Here is a 20,441-nt window from a genome sequence, read left to right on the forward strand (position 1 = left end):
GTGACCCTTCCAGACAGTGCCTCTTTTGCCCGCCACCCTATCACAGTCCCACCATATGTTGTTGATCACTGCCATTATAGTATAGAGTCTATAGCTGTCTATATTCCAGTACATATATCATAGTTTGTAGATGTCATAACGTTCGTACAAACTAATTAACATACACGTATTGGGATTTTTTTTTTATCAAAGACATCCAGCAGAATACATTTTGGCCTAAATTTATGAAATTTTTATTTTTGAAAATTTTTTTAATTGGATATGTTTTATAAAAAATTTGCTAATATTTTTTTTTTTCAAATTGTTTGGTCTTTTGTCAATTACTTAACAAAAAAAACAAAACAAAAACCCAGTGGTGATCAAGCACCACATAAAAGCTCTATTTGTGTAAAAAAATGATTTACATTTCATTTTCGTACAGCGTTGCATGACCATGCAGTTGCCAATTAAAGTAGCACAGTGCTGAATAGCACAAAAAAAGCCCTGGTCATGAAGGGGGTAAAACCTTCTGGAGGTCAAGTGGTTAACTGTTAACCTAAAAAGAAATTAAACAGATTTCCTGTAAATAGTGTATATACAGCAACATTTTTGTTAAAACTGATACATTTCAATGACAGAGGGGGGCAATCATAGGGCTTCCGATTTAGAATGCCGGTCTTTTTTTAACCACGAGCTGATTTCCAATCAGGCACTTGCAGGGCAGCCCTGAATGGAGGGGCCATCTGCCCTCTCTTCCGTAGGTACTTCCTGAAGTGCTCAATCTAGCTTGTGCGCTACGACGTTAGCTATTTCATTCGAGTGACATGTGAACGAGCCAATGGAATTTCGTATAGGGCGGGACTTGACGGCGAACTTGCTCAACCATTGAGCGGGGCTGGGATGACGTAATGCGTAATGGTGTGAGGCTGAGCTGCACCGCGCTGCACGTCCATGCTCGGCATAGCCGGGACCAGCTCATAAAGGGTCAACAGCGGCCGAGACCCGGACAGCGTGACGTCACAGGTGAGACGGGGGCGTTGACGTCACGGAGTGGGGTCACAGGTGAGACGTGGGGGAGGGGGGTATGACCCAGACAGAAATCACTTGTATGTATATACCCACCTACACGTCCGTATCGCAAGGCTGCGGGTAGATTAGATCGGCACGGATGGGCTAATGTATCGTATAGGAGGGCGGATGGACATGAAAGGGGGGTGGAATGGGACTGGAGCGTCATTTTGTCACCGAACACCGGCGGAGCTCTTAGTCGCCATTCACACAGCGTCCTCTGTGTGTCCCAGTCGGGGATAGCACCCAGATCTCCGTGTGATCGCCGGCTCTGTACGGCTTTGTCTGGAATAGCAGAAGCTGTCATTTCTGTGCTTCTTGTGTGGGAGCTGTAGACATCAGGCAGCAGTGTTCCCCCTTACCCTGCTGTGTGTGCCTAATGTACTGCTAAATCATGGCTACATTGAAGCATCACTAAAACGATATATTTGTCAAATAACAAACATATTACTTTGTACAATACATACAACCTCCTCTCCTGGAATCCCCTGTCAGCGCTCTCCCCTCCTTTATTCCATCTTCTTCCATAGCAAGTGGCTCTCTATGGGGGCAGGTGCTGCGGGCTCACTCCCAAGTTGGGCTGTGTGTGTCTATAGACACACACAGCTTGGCTCAGCCCCGCCCACAAGCCCTCAATGGCTTTGATTGACAGGAACCAATAGCTCCCGCCACTGCCTCCGCTTCCAGTGATGGAGAGGGACACTGCTCTTGGGCACAACGCTGGATCGGGATTGGGCTAAGGTAAGTAATTGGGGGGTGGCAGCAACATTTGAAACCTTTTTGTACCTTTTAGGTGCCATGTACACTAGTTGTGTGTTTTTTTTTTTTTCTTTTCTCTTTATATCAGCCAAAAAAGGCTGAGAATAGCGTTTTGGTTCCTGCTCGTAGTGTTTTTAGGAACATTTGCGTTACAAAGTGGACTTTTCCTCTTTAAAAGTTGTACATACAGGTAAGCCTATAATAAGACTTACCTGCAGGTACAGGGAATATCTCCCAAACTTGCATCATTTAGGATGGCCTTTCACAACCAAGGGTGCCTTGAGGTTTCTGCAGGGGTGTCTTGGCAAAATGTCTAAAAATTGCCCAAAACTTGCATACAAGTGGGTGGAGCAAGCCTTCCCTATAGTTACACAAAGCCATGGGTTTTCATTACGACTTTCTAGCCGCTGGCATCCTGACAACCAATGACATCATCAGTTGATAAAGAGGATGTCAGCTGCCTGCATAAGTGATGTAGTGCTTCTATATAATAGCTACAAAAAAATGAAAAAGTGACAACTGAATAAAATGTTCATGGACTCATTATGGATGTTTTATTCATTTATGTCACTTTTTAATTTTTTGTAGCTATTTTATAGCAGCGCTACGTCACTTGATAAGGAGGATGTCAGCTGCCTGCATAAGTGACATAGCCAGGGGTGTATTTAAGTTTCGTGCTGCCCTAGGCAACACAACCCCCATGAAGAGACCCTGACACCAGCCAACACCCCCCCCTTCCCCACGAAGAGAGCCTGAAACTAACCAACAACAGTCCAGTCCCCAGCCCACCCCCACCTGAGAGAGCCTTACCCTACCACCGCCCCCCATACACTGGCAAACCCCCACCCTGGCAAGAGATAAGACACCCACCTTCATAGCTCCCTGGGAACAAGAGTCATGCTCTGCATACACCATCAAGCAGCCCGCAGCCTCTCTCAGATCCCACTTGGTCCCCGTGCTGCGCGCGTCAATTCTTCCTTTCCTTCTTTCAGGGGATGGCACTGCCCCCCTGAAAAATGCTGCTGCCCTCCTGAAAAATGCTGCTGCCCCCCTGAAAAATGCCACCCTAGGCAGCTGTCTTGTTTGCCTTGTGGTAAATACAGCCCTGGACGTAGCGCTGCTATATAATCGCTACAAAAATTTAAAAAAGTGACATAACTGAATAAAACGTCCATAATGAGTCAATGGACGTTTTACAGTATTCAGTTATGTCACTTTTTTATTTTTTTGTAGCTATTATATAGCCGCGCTACATCACTTATTTATTTTGAATTTGCTCTACTATTGTGGGAACACAATTTGTTGTTAGCAGTAGCCACAATCATCGCATCCTTTTTTTTTTTTTTTTTTTTTTTTTTTTTTTTTTCTGCTTGTGTGTTGTTTTTTTCTTTCTCCCTCTCTCATTATTGAGGTAGGGCAGGGGTTTCACTCCTATATTCAGTTGCCTGCACAGCATCCTAGTTTGACCCTCCCCTGCCCCTGTCTATCAGTGCTGGGATCACATTAGCTCAGTGATGGAGAAAAACTAAGGGAGGTGAGAAACATTGGCATACTAGTCAGTACCAGTGTGCAAAAGTGTATTTGCTTTGGAAGAATAAATCACCTCTAATGTTGGGTGTCCTATGTGTGTGGATGTTGCTGCGTTATGTAAAACTATTCGAATAGTTTTTCTCATGTTAGAATGGGTGCCTTGGGACTGTCCATAATTTTGAAAGGGTGCCTTGATGGGAAAAAAGGTTGAGAAACACTGGTTTAGGAGATATTCACACGGTGTGCAGCCAACTCTGTTACTGGCACATGAGCTCTGAAGGGACAGCACAGCATGCCGAAACATCTGAGCTCTGTGCCGCAACCAACAGTTTCTACGCGCATGCGTGGGAGTGACATAATTGCAGTTTCAGCCATTCATACTGCCAGAGTCCACGAACCCGGAAGGAAGACCAGGTGAAGATAGAAGCACTGGGGAGCTGTGACAGTGCGGTGCTGGAGGGCTCTGTGTACAGGCAAGTCTGTCATAATATACAGTGGATATAAAAAGTCTACACACCCCTGTTAAAATGTCAGGTTTCTGTGATGTAAAAAAATGTGGCAGATAAATAATTTCAGAACTTTTTCCACCTTTTAATGTAACCTATAAACTGTACAACTCAGTTGAACAACAAACTGAAATCTTTTAGGTGGAGGGAAGTAAAAATATAAAACTAAAATAATATGGTTGCATAAGTGAGCACACCCTTAAACTAATACTTTGTTGAAGCACCTTTTGATTTTATTACAGCACTCAGTACATTTGAGTCTATCAGCATGGCACATCTTGACTTGGCAATATTTGCCCACTCTTCCTTGCAAAAACACTCCAAATCTGTCAGATTGCGAGGACATCTCCTGTGCGCAGTCCTCTTCAGATCACCCCACAGATTTTCGATCAGATTCAGGTCTGGGTTCTGGTTGAGCTGTTCCAAAACTTTAATCTTCTTCTGGTGAAGCCATTCCTTTGTTGATTTGGATGTATGCTTTGCGTCGTTGTCATGCTGAAAGATGAAGTTCCTCTTCATGTTCAGCTTTCTAACAGAAGCCTGAAGGTTTTGTGCCAATATTGACTGGTATTTGGAACTGTTCATAATTCTCTCTACCTTGACTAAGTCCCCAGTTCCAGCTGAAGAAAAACAGCCCCAAAGCATGATGCTGTCACCACCATGCTTCACTGTGGGTGTGGTGCTCTTTTGGTGATGTGAAGTGTTGTTTTTGCACCAAAAATATCTTTTGGAATTATGGCCAAAAAGTTCAACCTTGGTTTTATCAGACCATAACACATTTTCCCACATGCTTCTGGGAGACTTCAGATGTGTTTTTGCAAAATGTAGCTGGGCTTGGATGTTTTTCTTCATAAGAAAAGGCTTCCGTCTTGCCACTCTACCCCATAACCCAGACATATGAAGAATACGGGAGATTGTTGTCACATGTACCATACAGCCAGTACTTGCCAGATATTCCTGCAGCTCCTTTAACTGCATTCCTGCCACTGTATAGCAGATATACTGCTATAGGGTGGCAGGGGTTCGCAAACTTGCGTGTGTATGTGGTTTTTGCATTTCCTCCATTTGCTGCTGTCAAATGGGAGGAAGGAGAACTGTTTGTAAACAAAACAGTTTTTCTACCTGTCCGCTCACACACACTGCTTTATATGGCTGTGCATAGCACAGCCATGCAAGACAGTGTGCTTCCAGAGAAGCACAAACACACAGCCCCTAGTAAAACAGCACATGGTTAACCCTTTGCTGGCCCCCCAATTTTAACCCCTTCCCGCCCAGTACTCCCGCCCTAAAAGATTTCAGTTTGTGTTTCAATTGAGTTGCACAGTTTATAGGTCACATTAAAGGTGGAAAAAGTTCTGAAATGATTTATCTTTGTCTCATTTTTTTACATCACAGAATCCTGACATTTTAACAGCGGTGTGTAGACTTTTTATATCCACTGTTACTAGTATGTGGTGCATACTAGTATATTATGACCTAAACCTGCAGGGGGCCCATTATTTAGTTTGTTTGGGTGGTTTACTACTGCTTTAACAGTAATGAAAGAAAAAACGCTAAAAAAAAGCCGTTAGTCTGTTAGCATTTTAGTCGCGTTTAGGAGTGTTCAGCGGTTTCTGCCAACAATTTTTTTTTTTTTTGTTCTGCTCCTAGACTCTGAAGCTTGAAACCGCTTCTAGCATAAAATAGTGTGCATGGAGACATGGGATGATAACACTGTTAGCTTCTCGGAGCAGAACAAAATGCTCATAAAGCTTCTAGGAGCTTAAAAAAAATGCCATTGTGTATGGAGCCTTATGCAGAGACTGTATTAAGGTATAAAAAAAAACCTAGACTTCAGAACCACTTTAAGGTCTCATTCACAGAGTTGTGGCAAAACATGAGGCTGAACCACAGTTTTATCACCCCATAAATTGATACTGAACACACTGTTTAAGTTACATGATCCCTTCTCTTGCTGTATATGGATGATGGCACTGTAATTTTTGTAATTAGAAAAAAATTATCTAAAGTACCTTTTTTCTAATTGATCTACAGCTGTCACATGACCCAGATCTTTCCAAGTCTGTCTGCAGGGAAACCGTGGCAGGAGCAGCTTCTAGTCCTTTGCTGCTGGTCACATGGTCAAAAAGGAACAAAAAAAACCGCAAACAATACAGATACAGAGTAAAAATAATAATTACCGATAAACGGTATTAAATTGCCATACATATATATATTTGAAATCAAATCTTTATTATTTCCACAAAATAATATAGTGTGGGTGGATTTCTGCCATTCACAGGCCACATCGCTCTAGCCTGTGTCTTAGAATAACAGGGAGGTGAAGCTTCCAGTCTATGGCTCCTGCTGCTGCCTCAGCCAAGCAGGAGTGAGAGTCCCTGGAGAACCAAGGCTCTCGTGGACATTGCTGGCTCGAGATGGGGCTCAGGTAAGCGTTAAGGGGTGTTGCTACACTCAGAAGGTTTTTTACCTTCATGCTTAGAATGTATGAAGGTAAAAAACCCTGAGCCTTTAGAACCACTTTAATACATTCCCTGCGTTAAGTACTCGGAGCAGCATTGTGCCTGTCTGTAGCAGATCTGTCTTCTCTCCCAGTTCTCGGTCTTTGCTGAAGTGGTGGTAGCCATTGGCTGCCACAGCTGTCAGTCGAATCCTGTTTCAAGGGGGCGGTGTAGAGCTGTGCTGTCTGTCCATGGATGCACACAGCCCAGCTCTGGATCAAGCCTGTATGAGTGTCCCCATAGCAATCAGTTTGCTATGGGGGCATTCCGAAGGGAGGAGGGACCAGGAGCTCCAGCGGGGGACCTGAGAAATAGGGACTGATCTGTTTAGTACTATTCCACAGAGCAGGTATGTAAAACATGTTTTTCATTAAAAAAAAACAAACAAAAAACTTTACAGTCACATTAACCAAACTCATCAGTCGTAAGGTATTCTAGGTCCAGATGCTGTGCGACCGCAGTAAGAATTACACCTGCTGATTCATTTGTTGGGCAGTACTGCCACCAAACGCAACCTGTTGTAGTGAATGGGGCCCCATTGCAACCGAGTGTAGTTCACATGGCTGCGGGGGTTAACAGGGTAAAAATAGTTGTTAAAGATGTGACATAATGCCGCAAAGCCTGGGGGCCTAAAGTTATCCTGTGACTACAGGGTGTAAAAAACAAATCGCAATACCTGCAGGAAGAAGAGCCTCGATACTTGCCTTTCCTGCGTCTAGAAAATCTTCCATAATACTGCTTTCCAGCTGCCACAAGTATTCTGCACTTACAGGTGCGTGAATTCCCGCCAACTCCACTGCATGCAACAGGAGGAATTCTGTTCATCCAATTAGTGGAACACTTGCGGCGGCTGGGGAGGAGCATCACAGAGGTGTTCCAAGATAAGACGCTGGAAAGAGAAGTGTATATATAGTCTTTTTCCCATGAGCATATTGGTGTGTGTTGTTTGACCTGGTAGTAATAGGGTCACTTTAAAGAAAATCTGTTACTATGTCCATTCAGGGGGCAAAGTGACAGGTTTACATGGCTGGCTACTTTCCCACCCACTGATACTCTCCTTTGCTGTGGTTACCTGCTGCTCTGTATCTGCAGGAGTACTGAGGAATACCCAGCATGTGTGAGTATGTGGGTGCATGTGACCATCTCCCTTTATATCCAGGGTGCAGTGCTGAGGGGTGACCTGTCAACAGGACTTTGCCCTGCATATCCATCATATGTACCACTGCTTGAGAATCTGTGCTGTAATGTTTGCTCAGTGTTGAGGTAGATAAGTTGTGAGGTTAAATTCTATTCTCTTCCTTAAAGTGGGACTCTGAGCTGACTCAAGTTAATAAATGCCCCCCTCCCTTTCCAAAATGTAATGCTCATTTTGTCTAGGGGGATCAAATATAAAGGACCACTTACCTTAAGGACAGATATAGAAGCAACACAAGGAGCCACTCTATTGTACTACGGTGCTTATGTGCTCACATTTGGTCACAAAGATAGGAGTGAGGAGCACTGTTGCAGTTTGCTGCTTCTCTCTTCACTGTCCATTCAGAGGCAGGGGCAGGATAAGACCCGTAATTGTTACTTAACAGCAGCAGAGAAAAATAAAGTCTCCTGCTCAGTCAGACAGAGCTCTGCTATGTAAATATCAGGTTTTGGATGGACAGAAAGACAAACTCTTGATCAGATAAAACTACTGTTATATATGTATTTTATATGTGTATTTTTAGTGTTTATCTGGAATTGGGTTTCATGTAGAGGGGGGGAAATTTAGAAACCCCATGAGCATTTTTTTTCTGTCTGTGTCCATGTTGGAGATTTTTACTTGTGGGACAACAGTCAGTGGTACGGGCAGTGAGGAGGGGGAATGAGGCCCAATTCCCAATGAGACCTCAGGTAAAAAAAACTGAGAGGTTCTTGCCTTTGCTAGATCTACACACAAGTTTTGTCTGACCCCAAAAAATTTTCTTGGTGTCTATTGATTTGTCAAATAATTAAAAGCATTGTGTTATGCAGGAAAATGTCCTGTCATAAATCCATTGAGCTATCTTTTTTTGCACTCACTGCATCACTGAAATCTCAGTGTTATCAGCCCTTCCAAGTTCACCTTCGTGGACTACAGAACATCTCCCCCTATGTTACGGAGATGAGGAGGAAGGAATGTAGTCTGTAGCTCTCCCACACTTCCTATCCTGGGTGACAATGGTGCCCCTCCATAGATCAGTACAGTGAGTGAGCCTTGTCAACCTCGGACCGAGAGATTGTTACCGGCAGGATCATCACATGTTGGTAATGCAGCTACCACATAGGCCTGGTAAGCTGGTAAACATTAGGATTCCCTATAACAGAGGTCCTCACCCAGTGGCATGTGCACTTAACAGGATCATTTCCACAAGGTTTTCAGCAAGGAAGTTTGTGTAACATGTTGATAAAGAAAAGCCATATCACACTAGCAGTGATTTGTAATGGTTACACATATCCCTCCTTTTTTTTTTTTTTTCCTCTGATGATTTGTAGCTAGTTACAGAGTTGCTTCTGTACCTGGATACAATGTTTGTCTATGTAGCTACAAATTGCTGGTTTGCCATGATCACAGTCAGCTGCACTGGATAAAATGTGTAGCTACTAAAGCTGGCCATTCCATCACTAGCTCCAAGTGCTAAGCCAATTGCACAAATCATGTGAAATTTCTGCAACCTAGACCTTTTAATTACTGAAATGTATTTATTTAAAAAAAAAAAAAAAAGGAAGGAGAGTGATTCTGTGGCTGCTATAAAATCTAGGTGCATGCACCCGGATTTTGTTGCCTTGGCATCCAACAGGTGGGTTACCAGTACACATCGCTTTCGTTATGTTCTGGCTGGGTTGTGGATGAAGAAGAGCAACCAGGGAATGTGTTTTTCTGGCAGTGCTTCTACCGCTGGAGAGCAGTCTAATTGTGGGCTGAACATTGAAAGCCAATGGCCAACTACACAGTGAACAGTGCATTCATTGTTCTCCTGAACCCCATGTCCAACCACCAAGACTCCATACATTCATCAGTCCTGACATTGGGGGCATTTGGAGGCTATCGGAAGCCCTTTCCAAGCACTCCTGTTTTAGAGCCCCTCAGAACAGGGCCTAGGTTTGCTCTACATTCCTTAGAGCTTAGAAAGTCTCATTGAAAACACATCGGTGTGTGTGTGTGTGTATGTATATGTATATGTGTGTGTGTGTGTGTGTGTGTGTATATATGTGTATATATATATATATATATATATATATATATATATATATATATATATATATATATATATATATATATATATATATTTTTTTTTTTATTTAAAGCATTCAACTGCTCTTTTAAACCCACCACCAGAATCCGATTGCCTAAAAAGGGGTTTCAAAAGTAGTGGTTAAAGAGGAACTAAAGTGAAAAAACAACCTTGTGACTAGGCAGGCCTTTTAATTAAAAAAAAAAAAACAAACCACAACATTGCCCTTAATATAACTTTTAAAGTCTACAGATCCTCACCTCTGCTCCAGAGATGATGAGATGACAGTGGGCTCCCTGACCAGTGCCATCTACTTCCAGGCTTCTTCCAAGTGAGGGATCTTTGGCAGTCTTGACTGGTCACCGTGGGATGACTTTACTCCCATACATGGGTACAGGAGTTAATTCATCCCAACCTCAAGGTGTGCTGAGAATGTACATTGAGCGGTGGGTGCAGAGCTCAGTGTAGAATTTTAAAGGTCATTTTTTTTATTAAAATGACCTGCCTGTTTACAATTTTTTTTTAGAATTCTACACTGTGCTGTGCACCCACCGCTCAATGTACATTCTCAGCACACCTTGAAGCTCCTTGCCTGCTCTGTGTTATGGTTTTATACAGAACAGCCCTGATCCTCCTCGCCGCTGCTCCTGACCCCTCCCTCCTACCGAGTGTCCCCAGAGCACGCAACATGCTATGGGGAAACTCCAACAGGCTCACTCCCAAGCCACTGCTCTGCATATCCATTCACACACACAGCGGCTGCTTGGCTCCACCCTCTCTATCTGTTCATTGGCTCACTGGCTGTGAGTGGCGGATGCCAATGGCTCCCGTTACTGTCTCAGCCAATGAGGAGGAAGAGTCCCCAGGGACCAACGGTTCCGGTGCACAAAGCTGGATTGCGATGGAGCTTAGGTGAGTATTGGGGGGACTGCTTCACACAAGGCTTTTTTTTACTTTCATACATAGAATGCATGAAGTTAAAAAACCTGGAGCCTTTACAAACACTTTAAAGGTACTTGAACATAGTGCTGATGTATGAACATCGAATTCCTGGAAGAAAATTCCTGAGGGGACGGACTGCATAGTAAATATACGTACATAAATTCTTTTATCTTTTCTGTGTCAATATTTTTATTAGGAAAGTTTTGTTTTTAATTCTTTTATCTGTTCATGGGGCGTGTCATACGTGTGTATTTGTGCATACGTGTGTAACATTATATATATATTTTTTTTTTTTACTGGTCTATACACAGCACAAGTATATGTGGCAATATGTACAGGCCCATTAAAACAATGGTCTGCCTTTTAGATCAGTAAAAAAAAAAAATTCCGAAAAATGTGGCTATTTTAGGCATATGTGTGCAAGACGCCTAATTCCCTTTTAAGAAAAATGGCTTATCTTAGTCCTGGCTTTCAACATTTCTTGAGGGTACAGGTGAACTCTGTGTGCCTCTTGAGAGATGGCTTTGGGCTCATATTTGTATGGGAATGTTCCTCAGTACACAGGGGCACATTTTTTGTGGTTTTCCAAGCACCCAGCTGTCTTAGGAGGCAGCAGTAAGGCACTGTGACATCAACTGCGCCACTCATAAGCTAGGCATGATGTCATTTTCTTTTTTTCTAAAAGGCCCTTGTAGGTGATTTGATTTTGAGGTGTGTGAGTTTTCCATAGAGCAAGCCTTTGATTTTCATGGAACATACGGCTGTGCACTAAAGTGCGTTGTGGTATGCTGCCAGGAAAGGTACATGTCTGTTTTCGGGTACGGTGAGGTGCCATGGCAGTATGACATGTACATTAACCCCTTGGTGCCAGTGCCTCCTGGCCCTTTAAGGGGTTTGTGATGCCAGGGGGCGGGTTTAGGATCATGTGACCAGTGTTACTAGCTGTCACATGATTGGAAAGGTCCCGATCACAAGTTGCAATAGGGACCTTTCCATGCCAGTAAATGTGCCAGGGGTGCACTCTCTCGACACGTGTTTTTTTTGGGGTACGTGAATATGTGGCCTCTCAGCGTCATGGACCATCTGCTGAGAGGCTGCATATTTGCATACGATCGGCGCCAACAGGTTAAAGTGTGTGTTCGCAAAGTGTGAACTTAGGCATTTCAAGTAACTTCCTGGTTCATCCAAGGGACAGGAATTGAAGAAAAATCTCCACAATTGGACATGGAAGCAAAAATAAAGTGGCAGGGGGTTTACCCCATCTCTACTCTATCCACAACTACTCTGTATAGAATTTAAAGGATACATTCACCTTTCTTAAAAAAAATTAATAAATGCACATCTTTTTACAGGTAAAAAAAAGTGCATTTTATTTATTTTTCACTTGGAGCCTAGAAAGCATTGCACCCACAATCGGCAGATCACAGGTGCCATGCAGGACTCCTGCAGACTTGTTAGTGTATTTGTCTGCTCATACCTCATATGGGCAGGAGAGACAACTGCCTAGAGTGCTCCACAGCGCCGTGGTAGCTCATTGAGAACTACAAGCCTACAGCTGCTAAGACTATCAGAACTTGTAGTTTTCCATTCACAGAACTCTGTAAATCAGGCATCAATAACTAAATGGCAGACCGCGGTCCGGATGTGGACCTAGCCACTGTTTATCCAGACCTGGTCACGCCATATAGGAGCCACTTCTCTCCAACCATCCTCTGCCACTGTTATAACAGCAGAGCGGATAGCAGGAGCCAGTGTGGAATAACAGCACAGTATTGAACAGATCGCGGGAGCTGTCCTGACATTTCTGGATCGGATGAGGAAGCACAGCATTGAATAGAGAGCGGGAGCTGCTGGGGTTAACTTTTTAAGTTAACCAACTGCTGATTGGAAGCAGGGCATCCTAGCTGCCAATCACCTGCTGGTTAATAGAACATTAACCCCCGCAGCTCCTGTGCTGTTTGGGAGAGATTTGTGGGGGGTGCAATGCTGTGGGGAGGGAGATGTAAAGGGGGGCAGTGTTATGGGGGGATGTGAAGGGGGAAGAGGACAGTACTATGGGGGAGACATGTGAAGGGGGCAGTGGACAGTAGTGTGGGGCGGGGGGGCTCATTTGAAGGGGGGTTGAGGACTGCTGAAAATAATGGGGGTGTACTGTAAAGGGGTCAGTGGGGTTGATGTGTAGGGGGGCTGAGCACACTACTGTGAAGGTTAATCTGATGTGAAGTGGGGGACTGAGAACACTGAAGTATAGGGATTGTGATCTACAGTAGGAGGGGGCTGGAAAAATAAAGGGTGGTTTGGACCTCTGTTGGAAGAAAATTTTTACAGGTCGGACCTCCATGAGTTTCAATACAGTACCCCTGCTGTAAATGAATGACCCTGCACAGCCATGGTTTTATTTATTTTAAAGACAGCTAGCGGGGGAGAAGATCTAGATGCAGTGGCTCTGGGAGTGGGAATATGTTACGTGTTCCACCCTAAAAGCAGAAGCATGTATCATGTTTCCGAAGGTGAACTTCTTGAAGAACCAACATTGGGGCCATTTTGGTAAAGTATTACTAAAGGCAAGACATTTTAGTTTTGGATAGAGTGAAGAGGGATTAGAACCTCTGTCAGTTTGTATTGCTGTGTCCCCATTAGGGAGATTCACCCTCTCTATTTGTCCTGGTTACCATTATTATATTACCATGAGCTCTTACTATTCCCCCCAGCCCGTGCCCCCTCCCCTGACGTCTCCATCCAGATCAATAACACAATCATCAGTCCCTCCCCTCATGCCAGGGTACTAAGTGTAATCCTAGACTCCCATCTGTCCTTTCAGTCCCAAATCCAATCACTGGCCGAATCTTGTAGACTTCACCTCCCCAACATCTCCAAGATACTCCCGTTCCTAACCACGGAAACCACTAAGCAACTTATTCACTCCCTTGTTATATCTCGCCTTGACTATTGTAACTCCCTCCTCATTGGCCTACCTCATCGCAGGCTATCCCCTCTTCCGTCTATCATGAATGCTGCTGCCAGACTCATCCACCTTACTAACCGTTCTGTATCTGCCACCCCTCTCTGCCAATCCCTCCACTGGCTTCTCATTGCCCAACGGATAAAATTCAAAACACTAATAATAACGTATAAAGCCATTTATAACTCTGCACCAAATTACATCACCGATCTTGTCTCTAAACATCACCCAAACCGTACTCTCCACTCCCCGCACGACCTCCTACTCTCTAGCTCCCTTGTCTCCTCCTCCCATGTTGGTCTCCAGGATTTCTCCAGAGCTTCCCCATCCTCTGGAACTCTCTACCCCAATTTATCAGACTATCGCCTACTCTGCTTACTTTTAGGCGATCTCTGAAAACCTATCTCTTCAGGGAAGCCTATCCTGCTCTCAGCTAATACTGGAATCTTCTACTCTTCCAACCAGTCCATTCCCCACAATTATTACCTTCTGTACCACTAGCCCCTCCCTTCTAGATTGTAAGCTCCAAGGAGCAGGGCCCTCCTTCCCTCTTGTATTGAACTGTATTGTTCCTGTATTGTCTCCCGTTATATTGTGAAGTGCTGAGCCAACTGTTGGCGCTATATAAAGCCTGTATTATAATAATAATTATCATTAAAAGTGAAAGCAAAAGAAAATCCCACATTTTGGGTTGTCCCCAGAAAAGTAATAGAGGGGAAATCTTCCAGTGGGGACACTAGTTCTGGGGGGGGGGGGGGGCCACAAGGATTTCCCTTTGCAGGGATTTCCTCTCACTTCCTGTTTTGGCTATGGGACAGGAAGTGAAGGGAAATCTCACACAGACAGAAAAAAAACCTCCTTTGTTCTATCTAAAATGGGCAAAAAAAGTTTTTCCTATAGTTGTCCTTTAATGGTGGCTTCTATGAAGAGCTCGGGGTACACCGTTCTGGTGGAAGGGAGCAGCCTAGGCTCAGCTTTTCTGTTTCTGGGGGTTCTGCCCAATTGTCCCCCAGTCCTCATGTATTCCATGCAATGTCGGTTGCTATGTATTTACTGTGTGCCAACACACTGGAGGTCACAGGCTATCACGGTCTCCGGTAACCCCTCAGTATTAGGCCCAGAGCCCCTGGTGCCTCGGTCAGCCGGATAATGCACAGCGGCGGTCCGGAGCCCAGCGCTCCAGGTTTTAAGATCCCGTCGCCTGTTTTTCTCCGGCTTTCATTCATTCTCCGGCGCCGGGGTCTGTGTAATCGAGGCTGGCTTTGCTCTTGCCTTGGAAACCGCTAGGCCTCACTGTGGTGGGCGGGGCGGTCCTCTCAACCTAGCTTTGTTCTTTGGGTGCCGGACGTGATTGACTATGCATCGAGCCATTGACTCGGAAAAGCGGCGGCACGAGCGGCGTGGGCGGAGCCTGGGCTGGGCTAGGTTGCACCGTGTGTATCTGTATGGGGAGGAGAGAGCTCAGTGTGCAGCAGCATGTGTGTGACCAGGGGACTGCTGCATGTGTATACTTGGGGAGTTTGTAAACATCACATCTGGAGGGCAAGTAAGTGCACGAGGGGCCGACGATTCCTATCACAGCGGGGGTGCATGTGTGCCTGTTCATACAGGGGCACTCATGGGAATATGTAGTGATCAGAGGCACTAATGCATGTCTATACTGAATGAGGGAAGGAGATTGAGCACAAACCGGTCCTTACTGGCTGATCAAGCAATAGTGTATATATATACATAGACTGGAATACATCACCCTACCTTCCACATATGATCATAACCACATATAGGGGAATAGACCTGCTTTACAGCATGATTAGGTACAAGGTAAGGTGCTGGCCACATGCGAGTGTCTATACTATAAAATGTATGTGTATAGATCACCTGGGTGTTACATCAGGAAGTGCTGCCGATATGGACATAGCCAATAATGTGATTGCTGGAGAGAGCATGGCACAGAACAATCAATTGAAACCACTTGTGTGGGGATCATGGGGGGACCTGGCTAGTGTCACCCAGGTGTAGAGGGTACCCACCACTTCTACAGAATAGCAGCTTCTAAATGGAGCTATCGGTAACATTCAGGTCATGTTTTGTCAGCTCTGTTTACTGTGATATTTGTTGTGCGTTCTGTTTTTACTCAGAGGTAGCAATCTTTATAAATATCCATTGTTGAAGGATACAGCTCTTGTGCAGCTATCTGGTCTGATGTCTTTAACCTTCTACACTTTGTAGTGTCTTTCATATAGAGCTATGGTAGCAAAATGTTTTTTTTGCTTTTTTTTTGTTTTTTTGTCTTGTGTTTTTTTTTTTTTTTTGTGCTAAAAATGTTTTTTACATTGAGGCTAGGTTCTCACTAATACGGTACGATACATCGCATGTAATTTGCACAGGAACCGCACAGCATTCCTGTGCAAATCACATGCGATTTGTGTGCGGTGTGATTGGAGCCATAGATTTTGTATGGCTCTAATCGGAACGCACCAAAAATGTGCAGGACCCTTTTTTGGGTCCGCACTAGAATCAGATTGCACGGGTATTCACACTTGTGCGATCCAATTCTGCACATCGTGGACCGATTTCAGAGTGTTGTTAACTTAACATACACACTCGCATCGGTTCACATGAACGGGGTGCGATTATGATGTGGTGCGGAATTTGCACAGAAAACGTGGCAAATTCTGCACCGCATCGTTGTGAACCCAGCCTAATGCATTCTCCGCAGTAAGGTTAAAAGAAAAACCCAAAACACTATGGGGTTTATTTACTAAAGCTGGAGATTCCAAAATCAGACTCCCTTCTGCATAGAAACCAGTCAGCTTCCAGGTTTCATTGTCAAAGCTTCATTGAACAAGCTGAGGTTAGAAGCTGATTGGTTTCTATGCAGAAGGGAGTCTGATTTTGGACTCTCCAGCTTTAGTAAATAAACCCCTATCTGTCCTAACTTCCCCTTCCCTGCCCTTTCCCAAAACGAAAACACTTACCTGTTACCAGCCAAGGAGGCACGTGGTGGGGACTTTTAGAAGAGGAGGTAAAGGACCTTTCTGTGCAGTAACATTGCACAGAGCAGGTAAGTATAACATTGTTTGTTTTTTTATTTTAACAAAAAAAAAAAATTCCTTTCCGATCACTTTAAGGCTACGTTCACACTAGCGTTGTGTGCAGGAGGCAGAGAGGCGTTTGGGAAGCATTTTTACCGCTTCCCAAACGCCTCTGCCAATTCTGCACATTACAGCACATGGTGCTGTTCTAACGGGAGCATTTGCGTCGCGGCAAAACGGACGCCTCTGGTCAAGTCAGGAGGCATTAAAGCCTCCTATTCTAGTCTATGGTGCCGCTCCGCAATCGCCCGGCCGGCATTTGCGGTGCCGTTGTGACGCGTTTGCGGAGCAGTAACACCATTCAAACTGCATTATAGGCGTTTGTGGGGCGTTTTTAATGCTCGGCAAACGCCTAGCAACCGCCGCTAAACCGCGCATGCGGCGTTTGCCGCATCGTTAAACGCTCCGCAAACGCCGGACCAACGCTTGCCAAACGCTATAGGGGCGTTTGGCAAGCGTTGGTAAACAGCCAAGTGTGAACGAGACCTAAAGGATGAGTTCACGTTTGGAACATGTTGCATTTTCCACCCGTTTTTAGGGTGAAACACTTACCTGCAAGGAGGCACCTGACAGACTTTAAGAATAGGAGATAAAGAACCTTTCTGTGCAGTAACATTGCACAGAGCAGGTAAGTATAGCCTCTTCTTTCCGTTTTTTTTTTTTTTTTAAACAAAACTTTCCTATCACTTTAAAGGCTAAGTTCACCTTTGCAACATGTTACATTTTTCACCTGTTTTTAGGTTGAAACATGTAACATGTTCCAGCATCTGTAGCCTCCCCCCACCCCATGACAACAGGCAGGGGACCCTTTCCAAGCACCCAATGTCACAATTTGAAAATCATTTCCCGTGAATGGATAAACTACAAGTGCCATCAGCCATTGCGGCTGATGGCTTGTAGTTCTCAATGAACTACAAGGGTGCTGGTGAGCTCTCTCATAATGTAAAACTGAATACTTACCTTTCCGTAATCTTCCTTTCCTGGTGCCTATGCATGGCAGAATTCATATGGTAGTTTCTGCAACCCTGGACAACCCACAAGATCAATGTAGCTCTATAAAACAAAAAAAAAAAGAAAAACGCTGCCCCATTCTCGTAATTAGACTCCACTAGCCACAAGGATAAGAATGAGGGATGGAAAAAATATGCTGCCATGGATAGGCACCAGGAAAGGAAAATTATGGAAAGGTAAGTATTCAGTTTGCCATTTCCTGGTGCCTTCAAGGCCGCATACATATGGTAAATAACTCACTGCTAGGGAGGGAAATGCTGTTTATATCAAAGAGTTTAATTGATTATTATGAAACAGAAAATTTTAAGGTCTTCCTCCCAAAATATCTGGAGATGAGACAAGCTGTAATAGGGCATAAACGTAGAGAACAAAAACTAGCTTGCTGCCCTGCAGATCATCTTCGGGGAAACCCTTGCCAGGACTGCCCATGACTATGACATCCCTCTTGTCAAGTGTGCATTCACTTCCTGAGGAACAGGATGCCTAGTAGGCTGTGCGAATGATCGGCACAATCCAGCTCGCTATTGTGCGGTTTGATGCTGCCTGCCTGATTTTAGAGCTCTTGCCACATCCAGATCATGCGACTTTGAATCATGCCGGCAGGACCCGTTCCTGGCTGAAGTGGTATTTAGATGGAACTTTAGGTATGAATTTATGGATAGGCTGAAGGGCTACTCTGTCTGGATAGAACACGACATAGGTTGCTCTAGGCTCTCGAGATCCCTTTCTCAACCTTTTCAACGTAGAGGAACCCTTGACATAACTTTCCAGTCTCCGGGAACCCCTGCTAAAAATGACTTTATCTACAATTTATGATACATTAGTATGATAGTCAGAGGTAAGAATGCTCCTTACACTTCTGGTCATTGGGAAGAATTACCCCTTTACAGATAGCTAAAAGATCAATGTCAGTGGGAACTTACCTGAGAGGCAAAAATTGCTCAAGGAACCCCTGGCAACCTCTGGAGGAACCCTAGGGTTTCACGGAACCGTGGTTGAGAAACCCTGGCCTAGAGCATGAGTTTCTGAGACTCAGCACCCCGAAGTAACGACCACTAAGAAGGCTGCATTCACTGTGAACTCCTCCAGAGAGCAGCAGCTTCCTGTTGGTGCGGAGGGGAGCCGCGAGAAAGTTTAGCACTAACAGCAAGTCCCATTTGGGGTACAAATTTCTTTTTTTTTTTTTTTTTTTTTTTTAATATATTCTGTTGTCTGGGGGCAGAGCAATTGCCACATGTAGGCTGCCATGAAGGCACCAGGGAAATGCATTAATTTTCCGGCTCTAAAGTAACTGCCTTGTCCGTACGAGGTACAGGCAGACTGCTGTCCTGAGAGTCTGCAGGAGCCTGAGATTGCACCCACAGGTGTAATACTCTGCACAGTCTAATAGAAGATGTGAACTACATGTAAAATGTGGAGCGAAATTGCACTGCACCTGGGCTACACCCAAACTGCTGTGCACCTGTGTGTAAAATAAGGTTGGGATAAAGTAAAGTATAGCACTGTATGTTCTATAACGTGTACGATCGCCTATATGATGTACCTCAAAATATGTGCAAACTTATCCCTTGTGCAAAAATGCTGAATAAATAAATCTAAGGACAAAAATTCATGCAAAATTTAAATAAAAAACATTCAATATTAAAGTGCAACTTCTTAAAGTTCATCCTGTGTATCAAAATTCATGGATAAAGTGAAATAAAATTTCACTTAAATTTTTTTTATTCGAACAGCCTACAGATGATTAGAAAACTGAAAGAAATTTTCCACTATGGTTATTCATTTTTGATCTTAAAATAGTAATCGACTGACGCAGTAACCACGCAAACTGTGCGAAAATAGAACTATCGGTCTAGCGACTCCTTGCTTTTGTTTGATTTCCTATCCATGTATGATCAGCTTGATCTGTTAAAAAATCTAACAGATTCCTGGATCCATGCGACAGAGCACAGATGAATGAATCTGTAATGCCGGCCAGCTATTTTATTATGACAGCCAGCATCAGTGATCAAGACTGCATCTGATTGGATGCAACCACTGTTCAGCCACCAATTTTTTTTTTTTTTTCAGTCTGACATCCTTTGATTAATTGAAGGATCCAAACAGGAGGGAGCTGACAGGGCCACCTACTATGCGGTTTATTTGGAACTAGCTGAAATTCAATGTCCAACTTTTCTTTTCTCAAGCCTATCCAGAACTTTAAATAAAAAAGTTTTGGCAGGAGTTGGGCTTTAGTTAAATATTTAATTTCAGACCAAAGAACACTGGGACTTAAAGCGGTAGTAAAGGAGAAGTAAGGCCAAAGCTCTTTTGGTTTTACTTCTGTGGATCACAGGAGTGCACTTAGTTCTGCACTCCTGTGACCCATTTTCAGCAAACAGCAGGCTGTTGGCTGACATCACTAAGCCAGTCCATGCTCTGGAGAGATCCTGACTTTAATGTCAGGATCCACCCAGATGCCTGAAGCCAGCCACTCCCTTCCCCTCCACATCCCGGCATTCCAGTCAGTCACTGACTCTCTGCTCACTGAAAACTGAGTGATCATTGATTCCTCAGTTCACGGTCTTAGAGCCGTCAGGGAACAGATGTAGCAGCGGACCGATGCTGCATCCACCTAGGTGAGTATGTCTGTCTGTTTTTTTTCTTTTCCAGTACTTCTCTTTTAAAACCAAAAGCAAGCATTTATTATATTGCAGCTTACCAGTTCTTGGATTTGATCGCTGCATTAAACAAACTCTCTTCCAAAAGTATAACTTACAGGGTGAGACAAACCATTCAATGCAGACGGGTGCCCACAACGATGAACTTTTCTTTATGTAACCCTTTTATCTCATAAGGAAAAT

At 44.1% G+C, this 20,441-nt stretch overlaps 1 protein-coding gene across 4 annotated transcripts in view; it reads left to right on the forward strand.

Annotated features, from left to right (window-relative positions):
* The first annotated feature begins 898 nt into the window (after positions 1–898).
* The window catches only part of CHD8 (chromodomain helicase DNA binding protein 8), a 133,984-nt gene continuing 114,441 nt past the window's right edge, over positions 899–20,441 (forward strand). For 3 of the 4 annotated variants that reach the window (XM_089687042.1, XM_089687046.1, XM_089687044.1), the window contains exon 1: positions 899–1,002. The gene's annotated coding sequence lies outside the window, so the exon portion shown is untranslated. Of the gene's footprint in view, positions 1,003–14,868; positions 15,039–20,441 lie in introns of those variants that run through there. The other variant, XM_089687043.1, reaches the window with a different exon arrangement.

Source organism: Staurois parvus, unplaced genomic scaffold (assembly GCF_062004578.1).
Source record: "Staurois parvus isolate SC_StPar_1 unplaced genomic scaffold, SC_StPar_1.0 ptg000415l, whole genome shotgun sequence".
In the NCBI taxonomy this organism is placed as follows: Eukaryota; Metazoa; Chordata; class Amphibia; order Anura; family Ranidae; genus Staurois; species Staurois parvus.